Genomic DNA, 25530 nt, shown 5'->3' on the forward strand with positions numbered 1-25530 from the left:
ACAGCCTGAATTTGGTCCCTAGGATCCACATGATAGGAAGAACCAACTCCCACAGGTTCTCTTCTGACCTCCCAATGCACGAATACGCACGCACATGCACGCACACACACAAAATACATAAAATGAAAATTTTTAAGTGAAAAAATAATTTAGTCAGTACTGTCATCCAACATTTGAATAAAGTGGGCTGCTCCTGGGAGACCTAAGCATCTTCAGGTTGGGTTTTTGTTTTTGGCTTTGGGGGTTGTTTGTCCTTTCATCTGAATGAAGAAGCTTTGTGTGATCTACTACCATTCGTCTCTGTGATCCAAGCATTTTGTGGCATACCAAGATGACCGAGGTTTGGCAGAAGGAAGAACCCTGAAAGAGAAGTTCAGGAAGTGAGTGGCGCATTTGCCTAAAAGAATCCATTAATAACCATCTCAAAAACTAAGTAAAAAGTAATCATCCCAGTTGAGCGGTGAGCACAGCACAGTTTACAAAGACAGTGTTTTGCGGTCCTCACCGTGTTTGCCATCACCAGACTAGAGTGACAACAGCACCCACACAGACAACCACAGATTCTCCTCCCAGGATTTGCACAGTGGGGTCAGCTATCCCTGTCCATAGGGCAATCCTCAGAGGGTCAGAATCCTTTCAAAGGAATAACTGAGCATATGCAGTGGGAAATGATAGCTTTGTGTTTACCAGGTGCTGAAACGTCAAAGGAAATGGCATTTGACTTTGTAAAACAGTGGCCACCAGAATTATCTTTTTTTTTTTTTTTTAATGGAGATTAGATTTTGTTGCACAGGTAAGCTCAGCAGATCTCATCACTGACCTAAAAACAAAAACTGCCACCAGGTTTCACAACAGAGACTTTCCACAGTCCACACAGCATACTAGGGACAGGCCAGCATAGGGGAGCCAGACCTATTTTGAGCCCTTTCAGGATAAGCAGGAGCTTGAAAATGTCCCTTTGGTCTGTTAGTATGTGCTCAGAAAAATGGCCATTGCATTAAACATTTGTTTTGATAATTGGATCAACTTTAACCCTTCCAGCATGCAGGTGGTTTTCCTTACTTTATTGGGGCGGGTCTCCCTCCCTCTGTCTCTGTCTCTGTGTGTGTGTGTGTGTGTGTGTGTGTGTGTGTGTGTACGCACGCACGTTGTACTTTCTGGACTTAGATGCTCTGAAACAGACATGCAGATGATTGCTTCCCTTGAGCTTGGTGATGGAGGGAGGCCTTCCTCAGCATGGCCGGTGCTTAGTAGCCTTCCTTCTTTGTAGAGCCATTTCCTCTCCTACAGTGCTCTGCTGTCGGTCCTGTGGTCCTCATCTCTAGATTACGTGTAGACCAGCTTTCTGTTACAGGGTACTTACTACCATTCAGGTCTGAGCTGTCAGTGTTAACGGTTTAATTCTACATTTCCCTGGATGCCTGGAATGTTGGTAATTGGGGGTTTGGGCAGCGCCGTGCTCTTGGAAAAGGAGCTTAGCAATTTCATATGTTGCTTCCTCAAATGGTGCACATTATGTCTTATGCACCATTTGTGAGTGTTTGAAAGTAAAATTTTAAACTCAGCCCATTTTCTTTCCAGCCTTTTCCCCCTTCCCTCCTTTCACCTTCTTCCGAGGGAAGCATATATCCTGTGGAGGCTGGAAACCCGCTGTCCATGTTGTTAGCCTCCCCGGCGTCAGCTGCGTGTGGGCTCCCTTCTCAGATGTGCATTGTGGCTCCCATTTTATAGATTGGAAAGATAAACAGTGAAGTTGATGATTTACTCAAACCTGCAGAACTGAGAAAGAGAGAGCGGGATCACTACCATGGGACCCCAACAGCACCACCTGGTCTCTGCTTTCTCTGTCCCTTGCTCCCTTGCTCCCCCTGTCATTTTTCTCAGTACTTTTCTTTCTCCTGTTCCACCTGTGCCACTCTAGACAGAAGCCCATAGTGTGTGCTATACATCTCCCTCCTCATAACGCAAGGTATCACACCAACATCAGCACCGCCCTGAGAAGCCATGTCTAGGTGAGCTCAGCGCACGGGCAGCCAGCAAGTGTAATTAACCCCGTCCTTCCAGTATTTCTTCTGGACCCTGAGAGACTGTTATCCACTGTACTATGTGTGCCTTTTTTGAGGTCTGGAAGTTCCATGAGGGCAGGGGCCAGTCTGATTTTGCCTATCACTGTGTTCCTGACTAGAACCAAATCATTTCCCTTCCAGCCCAACTTGGGCTTTCCTAACCCTGTGGGTCCAGTCCTACTCTTCTGGCTCTCTCCACTTGCTTGCTGAGATCTTCAGAGCCTCATTGTGAATTCAACACCGAAACTGTGTGGATGTGGAGGAGAGGCTGGGAAAGTCAGGGCAGTACTCTCAGAGGAGATGGCCTGTGGCTTCCTTTTCCTGCATGCCCGTTCTCCTTGCGAGGCAGACAGCCCCTCACCGCTCCTGAGGCTTCTGAGTGGAAACGTCTGTGTCTGGTGTTCCCATCACAGTGTGGTAGAGGAGTCCCGATGAACAGCAGCTTAGAGTTGACGTCACTGCCATCAGCCAGAATTCCGGCAGGAGTGTGAGAGCCACTGCCCCAGCCAGATGCCAGTGGGGTAATTACATTTGGTCTACCTAAATTCCCTCTGGACCTCTCATCAGATATGCTTCTCTTCATATCTGCCCTGAGCTACTAGCAAGTGTTTGCGAAGAGCCTCTCAGCTGCCACCATAGTTCATTCCAAAAATGGATGCATTCCTGAAGCGCCATTTGTCAGGGCCTGATGTTAGGAGGACTCCTGATTGGAACAGGACTAGTCTGGCTAGATGCTCCCCAAGGCTCCTCTAATTCTGTGACTCAAATACAGCTTTCACAAAATGGCTAAAAGCTCTATAAATTAAGATGCTAGCAAGGGTCCAAAAAGTGTAACATAATGAGGGATGAGGGGAGATTGAACTCAAATCTGGATGTCCCTGCAATAGACAGGCATCATGGCTTCATTTTATCTCTCAAGTAGATTCCAAACCATAATTAAGTGAAGACAAAAACATATATAGGTTGAATGAAAGGTGTGTAACCTGTGATGTAATTAGTACAGCTAGGCTGCCGTAAGGCCGGCACACAATGAGTGGAATTTTCCGACACTGATTAAGCTAGATTCCAAGAGAAGCAGGTCTTTGTCTGAAAACTGCCAAATGAAAACAACTTTGGGGTATTTAAACTCAGGTTGGAAATTGGCTTGTGTAAGGGATAGTTAAACCACAGCTGTTCAAGGAAGAAAAACATATGAGTCTGTGTGTGAGTGCATACACACACACACACACACACACACACACACACACACACACACGGGACATATCTCCTCTGAAAACAAGTTAGCTAAAGGTGTACATTCTTTCTAAATTCTCATGATCAGCAGACCTAAGTGTCCACAGTGCTCAGATGAGTTATGGACCCTAATGAGATTTCAGGACTAAGCAAACAATAAAAATTGATGCTTTGCACAGTTGCCATGGCCTTTGGCTTCATGGCTAGTGTTCTACCTTTTCAACAGCTCTGGTAATATAATATCCAGCTGGCCCGGGAAGTAAGGGAAATTCAAGGGACGAATTGAAATTGTGAGAAATAATTTGATGGATTACTTTGTCAGAGTATGCATGGCCTTGGCATAATTACCATGGCTGTCTCAACCCTGGACTCGGGTGCTGACAAAGGCCTGCAGGGCCTAGGTACAGTGTGGGTCCATCATGCCTCCCATGCTCCCCTGGTCCCCAGGGTCTCCCAAGTTTGGGTGCTGTCAAACAAATGCCAAACAAACATATTCCTGTCCTAGTCCATTGAGCCAACAGGACTGCTGGAGGGCTACCCTTCCCTCGAGAGCTGCCATCTGTGTCACAGTGAAAGGACCAAACAAAAGGCAGACCAACCTTGAAATAAAATGGGGCGAAGCCGGGACAAGGATCAGTGATATCTTTTAAAGCAATGTGTTGAAACACAATGGCAGACGTAGGTACACATACTGAAACACAATGGCAGACGTAGGCACAGAGGCAAAAAAAAAAAAAAAAAAAAAAAGTGTTTTTTTTTTCTCCTCGTTTTTAACAGTTCAGACCTTGAACTTAAGGCTTGTCTGCCTTGTGCTTTATAATACTCTAGTCTCAACATGATTGCCAGCCAACTCCCCACACATAGGAGTCAGACACCACATCCATAGCAAATCTGACAGTAGATTTTTTTAGCCGTTTTACTCTGAAGCCATAAAATCACTGTGAATGAGAATAAACCCCTTATACACGATCCCAGCTTCAACAAGAGTGGGCCCTTTGGGCGGAAAGGAAGTTGCCCGTATGGTGGAGCAGCTCAAATTTCAGCCTCTGTGGCGTTCTGCTGTGAGGAGCCACTCCCAGTTACTTGCTTTTACCATCACCACATAGATATATTTGAATGTGTTGACACACTCATTTAGAGGAGATGAAGCACTCTTAATTGTAAATTGTGATGTTTTAAGGCTGCTGGGCTGTGTCTGTCTCTGTGGCAGCCAACCGCATGCTCTCCAAAAATAGCTTTTCACACTTTTTAAAGGGAGTTGGTAGTGTGTTTAGATTGTTCACAAAAGGCTTCATTCTTGTCGACAAATGGCAGACCTCCGCTTCATCCCAGAGTGCCCAGCTCAAGTGAGGCAGGGGAGAAACAGACGCTTCCCCTGTTGTCAGGCATTTCCTCCGCTCTTGCTCTGGTCAGCACAAAAAGTTTGAGAGTATATGGGGAAAGCATGCCTAAGAGAGCTTATCTTGGTTTTCATTTAACACACCCTCCCACTGGCTTTTTTAAAGGTCCATGGTAAAGGTCCATTTCTGCGTAGCTGAGAGCCTAGATTCCGCCCTGGAGAGAGCTCAGGGCTGCTCACGTTACACTCTGAAGCCATGTGTTTACAAGTCACGGCAAAGCCCGACGTGTACGCAGCTCCCTTGGCCCCTGTTGGCTTTGGCCTTCAGTCTTTTCATTGTTCTGTACTGTAAACTTATACAGAAAAAGCCCTCTGTGCCCCTGAATGTAAGCACAGCCAGTCATGTTTCCCCACAAATGGCTGCACACTGACTAGGCAAGGTCCTAGCAAGGGGAAGGAAGGGAGAAAGGCAGAGGACCCCAGGGCAGTAGGCAGTTCTAGGGAATCCCTGGACCCCATCCCAGAGGCAGTCACTACCCTGGCTGAGGCCCAGAGGCCCCTTCCCCACAAAGGCAGCTGTAGATCCAGAGGCCCCCGCTTCAGAGCCTTGGTTCTGGCCCAACACGGCATTTCCTCCTGCAGTGCCAATGGCTGCTTAGGGTCTCATCTCAGGCACCCTCACCTGCCTCCCCTGTGAGATAATAATTATCTGAGGCTAAGAGAGGTTGCAGTTTGTTTAATCCTGGCTCCCTGACTCTGTCTAGTCATGAGGCTTCCATCAGGACTCAAACTCTGAACCTCACCTCACGCAAGGTCATGGTCCATGTCTGTACAGCACCCACTCTTGTCTCTTCTTGCAACCTAATCTGAATTCTTTTCTTATGGCGATCCATTCAACTCTCAGTATCTTAGCAGTAGGAATAAGTATCTTCTTAGTTACTGACTTCAAGCAACTCTCTGTTGCCCCATCTGTTTGTTCGCTAAGTGCCAGCACAGTTGTTCCTACAGTACGTGGTGTAACTGCCCTCCTTGGGGCCAACAGACAGCTAACGTGTCCCCATGAGTCACACCTGCTGCACAGTGAGCTCTTAGAGTTTGCTGCCTGTGAATGCATCTGTAAACTAAGCGGTGCTTGGTTATTCTGTCTGTGTCTTATCCTCTAGAATCTTGAGTTCCATTGACAAAACGTTCAAACCTACCCTCTGCCTCCCTCTAGAGCAGTGGACAAATATCACATTACTACATCTCAAAATAATATTGAGTTCTTTGCTGCTCTTACTTCACAACTTCATACTTACATACAAAATATTTTTATCATCACCCCCCCATTTTCCTTTATCCTTTTTCTCACTCCTCCTGTTCCCAAGAAGGTCCTGTCTTATATTTGTGTGTGTGTGTGTGTGTGTGTGTGTGTGTGTGTGCGCGCGCGCGCGCGCGTGTGCATGCGCATGTGCATATTTGTCTGCATTTAATTGCTGCTACTTGCAGGAACATGGGTCTGTGTTACCGGCAACTTACCAGCGGCTGTACAACTAGGGAACAGGACTGCCCCTCTCCCAGCAACTTCACCTGCCTGTAGCTCCTGAGGGAGAGGGTAGGACCTCATAAGCCCTCCTCGGTGGGACTCCTACAAATTCCTGAGGGTAGAACACCTTCTTAGTATTCAGGAGGCTTCACTGTAAGACAAAAGACAAAATGGGAAGGAAAGAGGTCAGGAAGGAAGAAAAAGTATGGAGAACCCTTACATCTTTGGCCTATAAAGATTACTGCTATTAGTATTTATCACACTAGAAACTTATGCCCAAAGTGTGAACATTTATTAAGTCATTTTAAAATTCTAAAAGTTGATCTATTCTACATTAACAAACTTTGCTTTTTAAAAAATGCATACAGCCAGACGCTCAGGATGCCTGTTGCTAGTTTCCTCTGAGCATGACAGGGAAAATGCACCTGTGAAATCTCAACAGTATGGTTGCCTGAACAAAACCATGGTTGATATGTCAATGTGGACCGGAAAAATTCCACGAGGTCCCACCCCTGAATGAAGAGTGACAGGTGGTCAATGACTGCTAAGGCAGGGAGAATTAGTTTTCTCCAGGTGGGATTCCTGCTAAGGCCCATCCAAGTGTTCAGCCCTGGACACACACGCATACACATCTGTAACAGTAATAACTGAACAACAGACTATGAATTTGAGGGGAAAGTAGAAGGAATTTAGGGAATAAGGGAGGGATGAGAATGATGAAGATGCAGTGTTCATGTGTAAGTCCTCAGAAAATAAAATTCCAAATAAATAAATAAAAATAAAACCTTACCTTTTCCAAAACAGTATCAGTCATGAGGACACTGCTCACAGCCACACAGCAAACAGCCAATCTCTCGCTCCTCCTTCCACATTAAATTGCTGTGATGTCACAGATCAAGGTGCCTCTGAAAAATGCCACAGAAGGTTCCTGAAAGGAGGGGATGGCAAAGACAGGGTGTCGTGGTCTAATCACAGAGGTCCTTTCACTTATGGACCATCCGAGAGCACCTTGGGAGAGCTGTGGACTTAGAGATTGATGTCTGTGGAGAAGGACGAGGTCTTGGGCAACTCGCCCAGTGTCCCAGCCACGGGGGCAGCAAACTGCAGCTGCAGCTCCTGTGCTGGTGGGCTCCCGGGCTCCATCTCTGTCCTCCAGATCCCTGCATCTGAGATGGCTGAGAACAGTCTCATTTCCATTTAATCTCATGACACCTGTCACACAGTCAATGAATTTTGCTCCTCTGAAGGCAGATATCTCTATTGAGAATAAAGATGCTGATGAATAATCATAGTATCAGAGTCTGTTAGTTTTTACTGAAAATGTAAATGTCTTCTTTCTTTATGCTTTTCGTTTCTTTATGTCATTCAAGTGTTTAACAGTCCTAATGAGCCAAGCGCTAGAATACGACAGAGACCAGGGTGGACTTGAGCCTCCCTCTTACACAATTCCATTTCATAGAAAAGCACACAAGGAAACAAGTTAAATATTTACAGATGGAAGGAAGCAAACAGGCACCATTACCACATGCAGAGAAGCAGAGTGGGCTACTTCAAGCTGAAGGACCCGAACAACTTACGGAGGCCAGTTACTGGCCATTGGCTTCCTGTTGAACAGCTGAATGGAAATATTTATATGCCATAAAATCTAATCATTGTAAATATGCAGTTTAATGATGCTAATGAACCTACAGTGATGCAGCTATCACCATGACCCAATTTTAAAATAGTTCTGTCACCTTAAGGTGCTCCTTTTTGCACTTTTCAGTCTGTTTTAGGACTTGCCCATATCGCAGCCTGTGCTGCCTTCTGTGGCTTAGTAGTGCTCCGCTGTATGGGTGAGCCACTTCTTACTAACTTGCTCAGTAGCTGGTGGGTCCTTAAATTGTTTCCAGCGGAGCTCTTAATAAATGTCGCTGTGAACATTTACTTACAAGGTTTTAGAGGTAAATGTTCTTCTTTCGATTGGACATCTGCCAAATTCTACCTAATGGTAGAATTGCTGAGTCATATACTGTTCACACGTGCACATGCGCATACACACACTCACATACACACATTCTCACACACGCATACATGCACACACAGCTTTATATGTCTGTGAGTAGACATATATTTAACTATTTTTGAAGAACTCCCAGCAGCTGTGGCACCCTCCACTGTTGGGATGTGTGAGTCCTCCCTAAGCAGGCCTTATCAGTGCCAATTGCAGCCATGGTACAGTTACCAGTTACAGCCGTGTGCCATACTTTCTTGTCATGATGTCCTGCCTCCCGTGTCTAAATGAGACTGGTGAGTTTTCACCTGCGTTTGTTGGCGTGTCTGTATATTCTTTAAGGAAATGCCTCATCCACTCTTTTTTGCTTTTCTATTTTTTTAATTAAGTTGTTTGTGTTCTTAATACAAGGTGATGAGAGTTCTGACTTTTATACCTCTGGCTACAAATCTTTCCCTAGATATTTTCTTTCACTTCAATTTTTTTTTTCTGATTTGCATTATGAATCTTTAAAATAATGTGTTCTTCAGAAATATATTACTTGAATATCTATTTTTTTTCTTCTCTGGGGATTGTCTTTTTATTTTCTCAGTGATAAAGTTTTAAAATATAAGTTTTTATTTTAATGAAGTCAATTTATTTCTAATTTATGAATTATGCTTTTATTATCTTCCTTAAACCTTTGCCTGTCCTGAGCCTGAAGGATTTCCTTCTAGAAGTGTCAGTGTTACTTTTATATTTGGATTCCTATGTCACGTTGAACTTCGTTTGAGGAGTATGAGTTTGTTTCTGAAAACATGGATCTTCAGCTGTTACTGAACCATTGAATTGCTTAGATTCTGTGTCAAAAAATAATTGACTGTAAATATCCTGTTCTATGTACCATTACTTCTATCCTGGCACCAACACACTAGTGTAAGTCTACCAGCATTACTTCTCTAACTTTGGTCATTGTTATATTCTTTGCATTTACTTATTAATTTATGGATATACTTTTCAATTCTCACCTTTAAAATAGCTTCCTGAAATTTTGATGAGGATTGCATTTAGTTGCCATTCTTATAATATCAAATCCTTCAATTCATGAATATAGAATACTTTTTACTTGTTTGAGTCTTTAACTTTTCTAAGAAATATATTCTAGATTTAAGTATATATGCTTTACACTTATTTTGTTAAAGTCATTCCTAAGTTCTTACTCTTTTTGGTTGCTTCTATGAATTATGTTTTTATATTACTGTACAGGTTAGTTCTTGCTAATATACAGAAATACAATTGATTTCTGTATGTGCTTGTATCTTAGTTAAATTCACTGACTAGTTGCAGGAGCTTTAGGACTTGATACACACAGGACTCATGCCACATTGCATTGGCTAGAACTTCAGGTACATTGTTACTAGAAGCAGCAAAATCAGACACTCTTTACTAGCTCCTGAGAGAAAGCTTCCAGGCTTTTCCACCATTAAGCACCATTGCTTCTTTTGCAAGGCTGGGGAAATCAAACCGAAGGGCCTTCACTTACAGGGCTAGTGCTGTCCGTCTAAGCTGCACCCTCACCCTCAGCCCTGAATATACATTGTTTTGTCGAGGGCCTTCACTGGCTTCCCTCTTTTGCCAAGTTTGTTGTTTTGTTTTGTTTTGTTTTGTTTTGTTTTTTTCTGTGTCTAATGAAACAACCCTGTGGGTTTGTTCCTTGTTAATGTTCCTTATTCATTCGGCTTCTCTAAATGCACAGCAGAAGGCCTTGCTCACTCCATGTGATCCTCTTCTTTGCGGGAGAGGTACAATCGCTAATCTGGTTTATTTGCTTATTTTATGTCTGTTCAAATTTGCAGTTATAAGTTTTGATAATGTATGTATTTTAGGAAATAATATTTTTCACCAAAATTTCCTGATTTTTTGTTGTTGTTGTTTGTTTCATGAAATTGTTGAGAATATTCCCTGGCAGTTCTTCCGTTTTCAAATCAGCACCATTGTTCCTTTCTCACTCCCAAAGTCAGTCACCCAGCATCTTCCTTTCTTGGTCGTTCTAGCCAAAACTTCGTAAATTTTCTTGATTTTTTTCAAAGAGCCCAATTCTGGCTTCATTGCATTTTTTTCCCTGTTGCTTTCTATTTTCCATTTAATTGCCTTCTGCTTTAATGTTTACTCTTTTTATTTTTTTCTACTTCCATTTGATTTAGTTTTTCTCCTTTTCAAATGTCTTCATGTGATAGCCTAAATTATTGATTTGAAACTTCCTAATTAACCAATAAGTTTTCTCTAAGCTCCACTCTTGTTGCATCCTATAAATATTTATAATTATGATTTTATTGTTAGTCATTTCAAAATATATTTTTAAAATAATGAGTTCTTTAGAAATATATTACTTGAATATCTAGTATTTGGTGCTTTTTCTAATTCTTATAATTTAGTTCTGTTATGATTAGAACATACACACATACACACACATATATATCTGTCTTGTTTCTTAAGATGTCTTTTCTGATCTATAAGTGGTCTATACTGAGGGTAAGCTTCTGTGCTCTGTTGCTAGTGGTGGCATGAACTACAAATAATTAATTAGGTCAAGTTAGCTGGTAGTATTAAGTGTGTCTGTAGTTTTATTGCTAGGTTTCTGCCTGGTTATTAAGTCACCTATTGAGAATAAGACAATGGAACCTGTGAGTGTAATTGTTAGATTTTATTCTCTTTTCATCGGGCAGTTTTTGCTTTAGAAACTTCGAGACTTGGTTGTTAGATGTGTATGTTCATAGTTGTCATGACTTCCTGATAGCCACTGATTCATAGACACACACACAGAAATATAGAGAGACATACACAGAGACACACACGTTTTAATGTGCTCTTTGTTCCTAAGATTATTTCTTACCTTAAAGCCCATGTGCTTTTTTGGGTTGTGGGGAGAGATTTACTTTTATTTTTTAAATTATGTATATGGGGGAGGGTGGTGTGTGTGTGTGTTCATGAGCACCCTCGAAGACCAGAAGAGAACATCAGATCTCCTGGCGTGGAGTTACTGGCAGTATGAGCTACTTGATATGGGAGCTGGAACCAAAGTTGGGTCCTCTGGGAGAGCAGCGTGCTCTCTGAACCTGAGCCATCTCTGCAGCCCACCATGTGCCTTTGTTGTTGCTTCGTCCCCAAACTCCTAAACCCAAGAGATCCGTCCTCCTTAATACTCCTCCCGCCACCCAGTAGCTAGGACAGCAAGCACATGCCACCATGCTTGGCTCACAGAATCTTACATGTTTAATCCGACTGTGGACACACCAGCACAGGATGTCTTTTCCTTCTTTTACTTGAGTTGCTTTCTAGTCAGAAGTGTGTCCTCCATAGACAATGTGAAGGTAGACATATGTCACCAGGCAGATATTCTGTGGTGGTGTGACTTGTTGTTGCTGTGTTTATGGTGCTGCAGATCGCTCTCTGGCCCCGTGTAAGCTGGGCTCTCTCTACCTCTGAGCCAAACCCCCAGCCCTCTACGCTTGATCCAGCCTTTAGTCCAGTAACACTTGGTGTGATGCTTTTGTTGTTGGAGCTAAGGCTGACATTTTGCTATTTGTTTTCTATATACTTCACATAGTTCTTATTTCTTTTGTTTCTCCTTTTCTACTCCACTTTTTTAAAATGGGAGGGGGCTTTTACTTGACCTACCATTTCCTTAACTCTTGTTTTTGTTGTAGTTTTCAGTCTTTGCTCCAGACACCACAGTATGCATCTATGCGCTGTGTATGTGGAGACCAGACGTTGTCACTGGGAGCCTTCCTCTATTACTCTCCAACTTGTTTTTTGAGACAGGGTTTTTTATGGAATCTGGAGCTCATCAGTTTGGCTATCCCAGCCGCCAGTGAGCCCCAAAGTCTTTTTGCCCTTCACTGGTGCCAAGCTAGAGACATGTGCTAATAAATCCAGCTTTGGAGATCCCAACACAGCTCTTCTTGCTTATCTGAACTCTTAAAGTTGTTAAGAAACTTACCCAAATGTAATTTACAGAATGTCTCTCTTGCAGTTGTCTCAAACGGTGCCTTTGTGGAAGAGTTGTTCGTTACCATTCTTGAAGATTTATCTTTTTTTTATGTGTATAAATGTTTTGTCAACAAGTGTGCAGGTCCCACACACACACATCTTCTGGCCCAGGAGGCCAGAAGAGGGTGTTGATTCCCCCTGGAGCTGGAGTGACAAGTAGTTGTGGGCTACTATGTGGGTGCTGTGAACTGAACCCTGGTCTTCTGCAGGGGCAGCAAGCATGGCCACTGAGCCATCATCTCTCTAGCCTTTGTTTGCATTGTATATTTGTGAGCCTGTCTTCCTGAGGGTCATCTCCTTTGAATACATAGTTGAGTGATTGCCCCGTGATTAGACAAACGTCACGCTCAAAAATCTTCTACCTGGTATGGCTCCCACCCTTTGGCAAATGATCTTCCTGTGGGCTGAGGAGCACATGTGATGTCCACCCAGTTCCCAAGCCTGCCATGGCTGTGGCTTCTCATCTGCCTTTCTTTGGCCTCCCCACATGCATCACTTCTCTTGTCACTGGACATGTGGAGACTCTTTCTGGCACTTGCACAGGCTCTCACTTCCAGCACCTCCCTTCAGCTTTGGCTGCTCTGCCACTCACAACAACTAACACTGCAGCCTCAGGCTGCCTGGGCTGTGAGCTTCCCCTCTTCATTCTCCCACACTTGCCGCATGAAGTGACGCTCTTGCTAGCTGTGGGTTTTCTTCTGTGCTCCTCATCAGATCCACTGTGGACTCTCCATCCTAGACAACCACATGCTAGCCCACTAACCTGAAGGGCAAGATAGAGATGTTCTCACCCAAAGTTCTGCCAAATGCTTCCGAATATTCACTCTTCCATTTCCCGTTTGGTTTCACCTTGAGTCATTCTCTAGTGCCCTAAAGGGGTGATCTTGACAAGTGGCCACTCCATATCTGGTACATGGAGTAAGCTTGCCAGCCTGCCTCTGTAGCTCTAACTGAAGGTCTCCTTGGTGGAGGGATTCTTGCCAGTCTGTGGACAGTGTTTATATATGAAGTGTTGGGACATGCTTGTCATTAAAGACCTCATCCTTGAATCCTTGTAGGATTTGGGATCCTTGTTTTTCAGAATCCCAAGATACCCCCACTCCCACTCATCAGCTCAAGAACTTGGGTGCCTGAGTTACCCCATGAGTAAAGGCCTGTGGCAAAGGCCTGAATCTAGTCACCTACCATCAAGGGTTTGCCTGCTACTGTCTCACATCCATCTGTACCCTCCAGCTTCCAGTGCCAAGCCACACCTTACCCATCAGGCTCACCCAACAGCAATAGATGGCCTGATTCGAGCAGAATTCCTTAAACAAGAACTGCCCCCGTCATCAGCTTGTTTACCTTTCATTTGCCTTCATCATCTGGGAATACATAATAGATAGTATCAGGCCCAACAAAAGCTACATTCTGATATTATTTTCAGATTTTTTGTCTAGACAGAGAAGATTAAGTGCTTGGATATCAAAAATACCTACGGTGAAAAATGAGAAAGATGTGCTTGATGGAAAGCCAGAGGGGTTAGTACTGCTTATTCGCTTTCTCCATATATATATATATATATATATATATATATAAAAGAAAAAAGTTTAAACTCCACCACCCACTCATCAGGTGATTGGAGACGCTAGTTGTAAAAATGTGCTGCAGGCAGAAGTTCTGAAAAATCCCAGAAAGTGTTGAAAACATCTCTAAACAAGGTATTTTTCTTCTGCACCTTTCTTGCTAAAGGTCCCAATTGCTGCCAAGAAAACTAGTGAGAATGTTAGCTGCCAAATAAAAAATTTATGACAGTGTTTGGCAAAGGACGAGCTCACTGCTTGTTCTCTATATTTCCACGAGGCATTTGAAGGCAGCCTCTTTTTTTCCTTCCCCCTAAGTCCTCCATATACACTTTGGGTACGTAAACCTTACTGATCACTGTTCTGAGCCTGTTCTCCAATAAAAGAGCAAACTCTTATAAAGTAGGATTAAACAATATAACTTTCCTCCCCTTCGGTAACCTCTGAAACTGAGGGACCAGCCTTCAAGTGGAAGGCTGCAGAGAAGGGAGAGGATGCAGGATGCTTGTTCGGAATAAACACATGCATAAACAGGAGTAAGAAGCCTTCTGTTAGCAAGCTGAGGCTCCTCAGTATGGAGAACCTGAGCCTGCCCTGATCCCTGCAAACCTCAACATCTTCACAGATAAGGAAGTTGGAGCCAAGGAGCAAAAGGCAATCTCCCCAAGGTCACAGGTGCAGCTGGAGCCCACCTGGGACCAAAGGCTTTCCTCTGGGTACCAGAGCACCTCCCACTTTGCAACTCAGCACTCACTCGTTTTGTTTATTTGTATCACACACACACACATACACACACACACGGCTTGTTTTATGAATATTGGAATTTCTGACTCTTTCTGAAAACTGTAACATTTGTGTTTTTGCAAAACTCAACACATTAAAACTGAATCAGAATACATCAGTGATTACTGTTGATGGTAATCATTGATGATATTGTGCACAGCTATCAGTTAAGACTTCCATAACTCAGGAGTCTCTCAAATTAAATCTCCCGGGGGAGGGGGACCTCTGTATAGACAGTGTCTCTGAAATGGATGTATGGATGTGGGCATTAACAGTAGTGCCTACAGAGACCGGTGCATACCTGAAATACTTCACCAGCACACCTGAGAAGGCATGGCTTACCAGGATTTATCTGTTCAAAGCAGTTACCACACAGGGCCTTCAACTGTGAATCTGTGCTGGCTACTGTGCATCTTAGCATTTGAACTTAGAGTCCAGGTGGGATCCTTTCCTAACCTGCTTTCTGTCTGGAGCATATGCTGTGTCCTCACACTCACAGTGATGCAGGAGTCCTGACTGAGCTGTGGCCACCATTTTGCTGAGGCTGTGTGAAGGAAGGGAGTCTAGTTTGATACAAAGTGCTGCAGACACAGCGGGAATAAGCAGATTATTTCCGACAGCATTAGGAGGTAACCGGAGGAAGATTAGTTCGACATGAGGCAGCTATCATAAGCAAATTAGAAAAGCTCCCCAATTAGGAGAAGAGACCCAGTCTGCGCTGTTTATGATCTTCAGCTGAAAGGCAAAGTGTCCATGTTACGGGCTGCAGTCTTGATTTAAGTTGAAATGTTGGCATTTCCTATCAGTACGTGTTAGCATCTGAGGCTGTGTACAGCCTCACAAATGAAGTAAATCCCTGCTCTTGCCACTGACTGCTCCCCATTCAGAGGCACTCTATATTGGGCAATGTTTTTCCTGGCCCTGGAATCATCTCTAGGGCGTATTATAATGTCTCTGTGCCTGGGGTATTCAACATGATTCCAGTGTACCACACCTAATCTCCCGTGTTTGTTTGTCACGGGGAACCTTGTCATGCAGAAGTCAAAAAAACCAAAGCATGAAAATCCCAGGTGCTACAAATATAATCAGATTCGAAAAATCTCCCCCTTGATAGCAGCACTTCAGATCTGCACCTGGCCTTGTTTTCACAAACAGGGTGACACTTCTCTGCTAAGCTATGGATTGTTCTTCAGCAAGAGGCGTGGCTTTGCTTCTGAGGCTTCTGTGCCGGGGAACAGCCCACTGACGCCCTCCAAAACTGTCCACAAGCCTGTCACTTTCCACCCAGCCCACTCTGTTCTCTCCTGCTTCTTGACCTCTGCTCTGTGTCGTGGAGAAATGTATGGGGAGAGCCTGAGTGGCCCCTGCCACCCTCTCTAAGATCTGATACAGTCATTCTTTATTTTTTTTAAGACTCAAAATATACTGCAAATTAATTTTTGTTTTTCTATATTTCAAACAACTGCAATCAGGATTTATTTTATAGTGTTTTTACTTTTAGTTTTTATGTATTTATTTGTAGCTTGTTTATTGGCACGCCTGGGGGTTTCAACCCAGGCCTTATTGCATAGCAGGCAAACACTTTACCACTGACTCGCACTCCCAGCCCCACCCCTCCCCATTTTTCATTCTTATCTTAAAAAGGTTGATAGAGGAGGAAATGAATTTTCTGATTAAAAAAAAATAGTGTGTGTTCACTACAAAGAGTATTTATACACTGCAAAGAACTGTAGAAATACACGCATGGAGGTACTACCGAGACGTAATCATCTCACACTTCAAGTGTCTTCAACTTCTGTTTGACTTTTAAACGTGTGTTTCCTTTAGCTAAAATACATGCTAACAAGTGCAACCTTAGCTTTTTGCTTCATGTTCAGTGGGCAAGAAGCTCTGAAACTGGGGTGCAATCCTCCTGCACGACCAAAGTCATCACCAGTGAACTCAATCAGTCTGAGTAGTGGATTTTATACCTTTTTCTTTGACGACCAGCAGTACCTAAGTGGCATTTGCCAGGATCCTTAAGGCACTGATGTTACCTTGTCATTATCACCATATGTCCTTGAGCAGCAGCTGCCTCTGCTGTGTTCTCACGTGTGGGCTCACCCAGGCATCCTCAGGTGCCATGATGTGGAGGAAAGGACAGACATTGTTATTCCGGACTTTATTCACAGCGAGTGTAAAGTGACCGGCCCGGGAGGACAGCCGCTGGAGCTGAGAGCAGGATGCGTCCCTGGCAGTCGGATCTGGCTGTAGATGTGTAGCAGCTCTGCCACTGCCTGGCCGAGGGCCGCTGGGCACCATAGCTCCCTAAGCCTCAGCGCTCTAATCTAAAAATGAATTCATGTGACGTACATAGGATGGTAGAGGTGCCCCAAAAGGTCCTCAGGTGCACATAGAGAAGACAGAGAGCCTCGGGTGTCAATCAGCAGTGGAGTCCTGACTCACTCACTATTCCAGTGACCTGGGAACACTTCAAGTAAAACCCAACCTTTTACACGATCAGCCCCTGTGCCAGGACGCGGGTCCTTCTGCTGCCCACAGAAGAATTGCTACTCTGAGCACCTTCCACCACTGGAGGAAAAATGATCCTCCTGGACCCTTAAAGAGCCAAGTGCCTCTCACCAGCTAATTTGATAGTTCTCTATCAGCTAAATCGTCAGTGAATACATTGATCTTTTTTTTTTTTCCTTCCCATTTTGCAGTTCTGCCTCAGCTAGATCCAAGATTTCTCTGAACCAGATGGGCAAAATTGGTTTTTATTAGTTCACTGGCCTTGTGGAAAATGATCTCCTAAACTGGTTTTTATGGGAAGACTGAAAGCACGGGGTAAAAACTAGGCCTATAGCAGTCAGAACTGTTGTCTGAAATGCCTTCAGACTGCAAGGCTGAATTTATTGCACAAAACAAGTACGAGTGAGGCGGAGGTGTGCCTTCCTGCTCATTATCACTGGAAAGGGGAACCAAAAAGCCGAGTAAAAAATTAAATTTTAATAATGCCCGTGATATTTTCTAAATCTTTCCTGACAGGAAAATTCTCATTATTTTTATCTGTCTCCAAGTGGGTTCTTTTAGAGGCATCTCAGAGGTGGCCTCAGCTTGATTATTTCCCAGGTTTTAAAGCATCCAAAAAAGCCTATATACAGAGAGACACATCCTTCAGATTGTTCAAGGAAGGGCCACGACCGTGCTGACATTTTGGGTAGTGTGTTTGCAGCCAGCAGAGGGTGGGAATGCCTTCAGCTTTCACTAACGCATTCCACACTGTGAGGACGATTGCTGTCAACACCCACCGACAAAGAGGGATCCACATGGACGTGGTCCTCCCACCCCTATGCACTAGTTCCAAGGTTTGGTAGATTCTAGAAATTGCCCCATGCTGACCTCCAAAGGATCTTCAAAGGAAAAACAGGGAGCCCTGGCTGCCTTGAGAGTGAAAGCTGGCTTTCCACTAGCCCATCTTACAGAGCTGTTGAGGGTAGTAGAGAAACTGAGGCCTAATGCGTTAAAGCAGACAGACTGTGAGGATGGGTGTTCTTTCCATTCTCTTATCTTTATAGTATCTTGGTCCCTAAAGAATTTATAGCCACTTTCCTAAATATATACAACACAATCTAGAAAATGAAATGAGGATGGAGGCTAGTACCTACTCTGTATATATGTAAGAGATGGGCAACAAATTTATCCCCAGGCATCTGGCAGCTAACTCAGAGAGAGGGATAGGGCCAGCTACAGGAATCAATATCTATATGATGAAACCCAGGGCTTTCTCCTACCCCAACTAGAAAGAACATCTCCCATGAGGCTTTAGCACAGGACATGTGCTGAGCTGGGTAATACACGGTGCTCTCGGACATTCTTAGAGGAGACCGACCCAGTAAGTACTGCTGGACAGCTTCTCACTGCTCCTGCTTTTCTGTGGACAGATCAGATGAGAGAGAGAGAGAGAGAGAGAGAGAGAGAGAGAGAGAGAGAGAGTGAGTGATTGACAGGGTCTGCACAAGAGCTGATACGGACATCCGGAACTGGCTGCTCCCAAGGAGAGGCGAGGCAGACCCCCACCCCCAACATGCCACACACCCAGCCCTAAGGTTTCTCAGCAAGCCTTTTCTGTTAGCCGAACTTTGACAAGTCTGCTAGTGTTTATCAGAGCCCTCCATTGTGAAAATGAAGGCTGGGGAGCTGGAGGGCAGAGTCCCCAAAGAAGAAAGTAGAGGGTTGGCTTTTGCAAATGCAGCCTGGCTTCAGCTCAGCCCCACAAAGGGACTTTCTGATTTGTCACTCGTGTCCCTACTTATTGCAGCAGTAGGGGGGGACCCCAGAGTGTGCAGAAGCCGCTAGACTCTTGTCAGCCCAGCTTCTTCAGTTGTATCAAGTCTTGGTCCTAAGTGCCCCCAAGGATCCCCAAGGATCCCTAGATCTCTGTCGTGTTTGCTGTCACTTTAGAGCTGGAGAAACAGGCACAGAAACTTCTCAACAGACTGTGTAGAAGCAGTCCTTGAAACTTGCTTTTCCATCCAGCACCAGTAGAGACCCCTTTCTAACACCTTTCCTAGACTGTGGCTGGCCTACTGTTGCATGTCAGCAGCTGGGTTTCTCCAGGCCAAGACCCTGAAGGTCAGAGGAGCCGCGGGTGAGCAGTCTGGGCCTGACCTCTGCCTGTGCTTCCCATGACCTTGGGAGAGTCTACAAAGGATACCCAGGCTGGCTTGTGAGCACTGTGGACCGCTCCCTGGCCTTTGGCATGGTAGTTAAAACCTGGGTATTGGCTAAGTGTGGATACTTAGAGTGTGAGGCTAGGTTCTCCATGCTCACCCACAGGCTGACCTTCCAGCCTCTGAGAGCCACAGGGTCAGGAAGGCTGGAATTCCAGTCTCCAAGAGAGGAAGGCAGGACTGTTGCACAGACCAATTCTAACCTCACCCCACCCCGCACACCTTCATCTCTGTCTGTTCTTAGTTATAATTAGGAGTCTCCAACAGGGTCTGCACATGCGCTTTGCTTAGTCACTCACTTTAAGAAAGTATTTACTTAGTTGCCAATGTTTAAAATGTGAGACTTTATAGATTAGGTAATCTAGCTTCTGACTCATTGTTCTTGCTGTGAGCTCTTAGCTGCTGTTGCAGCCACCCCACCTTCGGCCCCTGCTGTGCCTTCAGGTTCTACCCTCTGGAACTGTGAGCTCAGGTGAACTCTGCTAGAAGGAACACTCACGCTGGGCAGTACTGGCCACTCAGATAGAAGGAGTGTCCCCTGAGACAAGAGCGGGCCTGAGACGAGTCCTTAGACCTCTCACGGTTTCACTGTTCTCTCCTCTAACATGAAGAATCTAGGCCTAAACCCAAAGACCTTTGCCAGCTCCAGCAGTCTGCAAGCCCGGAAGGGGACTGCACACACCTTGCATTTCTGGAGCATCATTGCTTAATTCTCTTCAAGTCCTTTCCAGATCCTTTGATGGAGGCAAGCTGCCTTGATCCTATGTGAAATCGGTAGCCAGCAAGGCTGCTCTCCAGGCCCCCTGCTGTCACCAAGTTCATGTTTAAGAATGGCAGTGGCCATGGCACCCAGGCTGCAATCTGATGGACACATTTGGCAATGCAGGGCCCGATGTAGCTACACATCACTGATCAAAACCCCCTGGACTTCTCAGTGTGTCTGACAGGTACTTGTTGGCTGCTTTCCCGGGCCGGGAGGGAGCTGGAGCCAGCCAATGGGACAGCCTCCTTTTGCTTTTGATGTTGATGCTCCCGCCTTGGAGGCAAGGCTCAGCCCTGCTGGGGAGACTGTCAATGTAAGGCCCCACTGGATAGCAACCTGTGGGAACCACAGCATGGCAAGTTGAGCAGGAAACAGCTTCCTCACCTGTCTCTACTTCCCCCACCAGCCTCTGGAAGTTTCCCAGGCAGCTTTCCAATCTCTGGCAACTGGAACCTCTTATTTGCCCTGAAATGGCACCTCCTTTTACAAAATTATTTGCCAACTGCACTTCCCTTAAAGGACTACCTTTCAAAGTGCTTTAAAATCTTCAATGAGCTGATCCTTTTATCTCCGCATAGCTGATGAGTTCATCGACCTTGTTTGGGAAGAGTCTGAAACTCAAATGTCATGGAGTAGCTTGTTCCAGGTCACTCCAGGCAAAACCAGGCTAGTGGGCACATGACAGCTTGCCCTGTCCCTGTCACAGAATGATCTTTGTTGTCAACCCTCGGTCACAGATTGCTGGTTGCAGTGCCCACAGCTCACGTGGTAGAGTCTCTAGGTTCCTTGTCTTCTTCAGAGCTCTTTGGGCACGCTATCTGTAGCTTTCAGCGTGGCTTCTGTGACATCCAGGGATAGCTGTTTCCTCGAGCTGAGAGGGGCTGTGTCCCAGTGCCTTGTAGCTTTGAGCCAGGGGTAAGCAGAGCAAAGCAGTGGTGTAGAATCTAGCCCACTGTCTCTTAAGCTGAAATGGCTTTACATTTTTATATTATGAGAAAATTCAAAAGAATAACTTTTGTTATTGGAAGATCATATGGAATTCAAATTCACATATTCCTAAGGTTTTATTATAACATAGTCCATTTTCACCTATGTCACGACTGCTCTATGCAAGAGCAAAGTTGAGTAATAGCAACAGAGTCTCTGTTAATCCACATGGCTGACGGCATCTTCCTAACCCATCAGTTTACATGTGGAACTTCCAACCTCCAGTCCCTCAAGAGTGGCCTTTCTGGACCTTTCTTGTGGCGTTTGCTAAGATGAGGCACACAAGAATAGGATGCTCCCCTTGCCCATGTAACTGGTGTCCTTGTAAAAAGTCAAAAATTGACTAGGTTTTGCACTCACAAGGAACACTACATGAGGAGGTGTATGGGGAGCAGAGGATGTGGCCACAAATATTCCTAGCAGACCAGCAGAAGAGAAGAAAGCAGCTTGGAAAAGTCTCACTGGCAACCCTCGGGAGCCAACAATGCAGCACCTTGACTCTGGGTTTCTAACCTCCAGAACTGCAAAATAAGGAATTCTATCCCTTAATCCTGCTGGTCTGAGGAGTTTCACCTCATGGTAGCTCCATCAAGTTACCAGACTTACCATCTGGCCCTGAACAGAGCAAAGCTGCAGGTCCCTGCGTAGCTAAGACAAATTTAGGAATGGGGTCTGAGCTGAGTTGTGTCAGAGCTCAGATCCTAGCTCCTGGTTCTTGGGTCCCTTGTTAGAGAACTTGCTTGTGTCTCCAACTAGCAAGACTCATTCTCTTGTGTTCCAGAGGAGCCCTGAGGAGATACTTTGTCACAGATTAGGTCAAAGTCAAAGTCAGCAAATATGAACTACTGACTGCTGATGGCCTGAAAGGCTGGCCCAGCTTAACCATACCAGGCACCCTGGGCCAGCAGTAGATGGGTTGTATGGCCTGAAAGGCTGGCCCAGCTTAACCATACCAGGCACCCTGGGCCAGCAGTGGATGGGGTGTATGGCCTGAAAGGCTGGCCCAGCTTAACTATAGCAGGCATCCTGGGCCAGCAGTGTATGGGGTGTGTTGGGTTCTAGAGTGTGCCCCCACAGCCCCCAACTCTCTGTGGCTTTGGGAAGCTGCTCACTGTGTTCACGAGGAAAAATCCTCACTCAGAATGCACGGCTCCCAGAGTTCCTTGACGACACTGGCTGCACGTAAAGCTTCTCAGGAATGAGCTCAGGACTGCCCTGTCCTTTACAGGAAACTTGAGATAAATCCATTGTATGGTGCAGGAAGCAGTGGTGAAGGGAATGGCACCATGGCAAACTATCACGATTCTCCAAACAAGTTCACAGGTCCACACAATGGCCTGAGAATTCAGTGTGTTTGCTGTCCAGGGCTGTCAAAGCAAAGGGAGCCCAGCTAGGGGAAAGGGATCCAAAGGTAATCTACAGAGTCAGAGACAGCCCTGCTCCAGTGTTTAGGAGACACAGATGAAGACCAAGCTGCACGTCTTGTGTAGGGGACATAGGTCCATCCCATGCATGCTCTCTGGTTGCTGGTTCAGTCTCTGTGTAAGGCCCTCTGAGCCCAGGTTAGTTGATTCGGTAGGTTTTTCTTGTGGTGTCCTTGACCCCTCTGGCTCCTTTAATCCTTTCTCCCCTCTTCCATAGGATTCCCTGAGCTGCACCCAATGTTTGGCTGTGGGTCTCTGCATCTGTTTTCAGCAGATGCTGGGTGAAGCCTTTTAGAGGACAGTTATGCTAGGCTCCTGTGTGCTAGTCTATCAGTAATAGTGTCAGGGATGGGCTCTCTCTCATGGCCTGGGTCTCAAGGTGGGCTGGTCATTGGTTGGCCATTCCTTGAATTTCTGTTCCATCTTTTTTCCCTGCGTATCTTGTAGGCAGGACAGATTTTGGATCGAAGGTTTTGTGGGTGGGTTGCTGCCCCAACCCTCCATTGGAAGTTTTGCCTGGTTATAGGAGGTGGCTATTACAGGTTCCATATTCCCTGTTGCTAGGAGTCTTAGCTAGGATCTTCTAGCTAGATATTTCCCTTGTTCTAGGTTTCTGACTTGTCCAGAGCTGCCCTCCCTACACACACACACACACACACACACACACACACACACACACACACCTCAATACCAATTTCAGTTCTCTTCACCAGTTCTCTCTCCCTCAGTTGCCCCCGCACTTGATCCCTCCTGTTCACCTCCTCACCCCCTCTCCCAGCTATCTACCTCCAATATCTATTTTGTTTCCCCTTATGAGTGAGAGTCAAGCATCTTCCCTTGGCCCCTTAGCTTCTTTGGATCTCTGAATTGTAGTATGGTCATCCTGCAGTCTATGGTCAATATCCACTTAACTGAATATATACCATGCATGTCTTTCTGGGTCTGTGTTACTTCACTCAGGATGATATTTTCTAGTTCTATCCTTTTGCCTGCAGATTTTATAATGTCTTTGTTTCCATTGTGTTTATCCATGTTCTTTATTCATTCTTCAGTTGAGGGACATCTGGGAGACTTTTAATGACTGCTTCTATTTCCTTAGGGGTTATAAGTCTATTTAAATTGTTTACATGATCTTGATTTAATGTTGGTGAGTGGTATCAAGAAAATTGTCGATTTTGTTTAGATTTTTCCAGTTTTGTGGAGTACAAACTTTTGAAGACCTGATGGTTCTTTGGATTTCCTTACTGTCAATGTTATGTCCCTCTTTTTATTTCTAATTTTGTTAATTTGGATACTGTCTCTCTGCCTTTTAGTTAGTTTGGCTAAGAGTTTGTCTATCATGTTGATTTTCTCAAAGAACCAGATCTTGGTTTTGTTGATTCTTTGTATTATTCTCTTTGTTTCTAATTTATTGATTTCATCCCTGAGTTTCATTATTTCTTGCCATCTACTCTCTTGAGTGTGTTTACTTCTTTTTGTTCTAGAGCTTTAGGTGTGCTGTTGTGTTGCTAGTATGAGATCTCTCCAATTTCTTTATGAAAGCACTTAGTGCTATGAACTTTCCTTTCAGCATTGCTTTCATTATGTCCCGTAAGTTTGGGTATGTTATGCCTTCTTTTTCATTGAATTCTAGAAAGTTTTTAATTTCTTTCTTTATTTCTTCCCTGACCCAGTGGTCATTGAATAGAGAGCTGTTCAGTTTCCATGAGTTTGTAGGCTTTTGTTTGTCTCTGTTGTTGCTTCAGTTCATGGTAGTCTCATAAGATACAGGAGGTTATTTCAATTTTTTTGTATCTATTGAGGCTTTGTTTGTGACTGAGTATATGGTCAGTTTTGGAGAAGTTTCGTGAGGTGCTAAGAAAAGTATATTCTTTTGTGTTTTGATACAGTGTTCTATAGGTATCTGTTAGGTCTATTTTATTCATAACATCTGTTAGTTTCATTATTTCTCTGTTTAGTTTCTGTCTCAGTGAGTGACCTGTCCATTGGTGAAATAGCAGTACTGAAGTCTCCCACTCTAAATGTGTGGGGTTCAATGTGTGATTTAAGCTTTAGTAATGGTTCTTTTGTAAAGGTGGGTGCCCCCGCATTTGGGGCATAGATGTTTAGAACTGAGATGTCATCTTAGTGGATTTTTTCCTTTAATGAATATGAAGTACTCCTTCCCTATCTCTTTCAATTAATTTTGGTTGAAAGTCTATTTTATTAGATTTTAGAATGGCTACTCCAGCTAGTTTCTTGGGTCCATTTGCTTGGAGAACCTTTTTTTAGCACTTTTCTCTGCACTAATATTTATCTTTGTTGCTGAAGTGTGATACTTTTATGCAGCAGAAGGATGAATCCTGTTTTCACATCCATTCTGTTAGCCTGTGTCTTTTTTATTGGGAGATTGAGTCTATGGATGTTCAGATTAATGACCAATGATTGTAAATTCCTGTTATTTTGATGGTGGTGGTGGTGCTGGTAGTGATGGTGTGTGTGTGTGTGTGTGTGTGTGTGTGTGTGTGTGTGTGTGTATGTGTGTGTGTGTCTTCTTTTGATTTTGCTGGCATAGAGTTATTTATTTCCCTTGTTTTCTTGGATGTAGTTAACCTCCTCGGTTTGGAGTTTTCCTTCTAATATTTTCTGTAGGGCTACATTTGTTCATAGATATTGTTTAAATTTGGTGGTGTTGGAGAATATATTGTTTTCTCTATCTATGGAGATTAAAAGTTTTGCTGAATATAGCAATCTAGGCTGACATCTATAGTCTCTTTAAGTCTACAAGACCTCTGCCTAGGCCCTCCTGGCTTTTAGAGTCTCTGTTGAGAAGTTGGGTGTGATTCTGATAGGTCTGCCTTTGTATGTTACTTAGCCTTTTTCTCTTGTAGCTTTTAATACTCTTTTCTTGTCCTGAACATTTAGTGTTTTGATTATTATATGGTAGGAGAATTTTCTTTTCTGGTCCAATCTATTTGGTGTTGTAAGCTTCTTGTATGCTTTTAGGCACCTCTTTGAGGAAATTTTCTTCTATGATAATTTCTGTTAAGAATATTTTCCAGGCCTTGGAGCTGAGAGTCTTCTCTTTCTTCTATTTCTGTTATTCTCAGGTTTGGTCTTTTCATAGTGTCCCAG

At 44.4% G+C, this 25530-nt stretch overlaps 1 protein-coding gene and 1 long non-coding RNA gene across 8 annotated transcripts in view; one reads left to right on the plus strand and one right to left on the minus strand.

Annotated features, from left to right (window-relative positions):
- Vti1a (vesicle transport through interaction with t-SNAREs 1A) overlaps nt 1-25530 on the plus strand; it is a 310414-nt gene that overhangs the window by 275189 nt on the left and 9695 nt on the right. The gene's annotated exons all lie outside the window — the stretch shown is intronic.
- LOC132656452 (uncharacterized) lies at nt 159-7342 on the minus strand. The gene is made up of 4 exons (XR_009594215.1): nt 6954-7342; nt 6157-6314; nt 1607-1779; nt 159-360 (listed from the first exon to the last, which is right to left on the minus strand). It is a non-coding gene; the product is annotated as an uncharacterized LOC132656452 (long non-coding RNA).

This window comes from Meriones unguiculatus, chromosome 1, assembly GCF_030254825.1.
Source record: "Meriones unguiculatus strain TT.TT164.6M chromosome 1, Bangor_MerUng_6.1, whole genome shotgun sequence".
Classification (NCBI taxonomy): Eukaryota; Metazoa; Chordata; class Mammalia; order Rodentia; family Muridae; genus Meriones; species Meriones unguiculatus.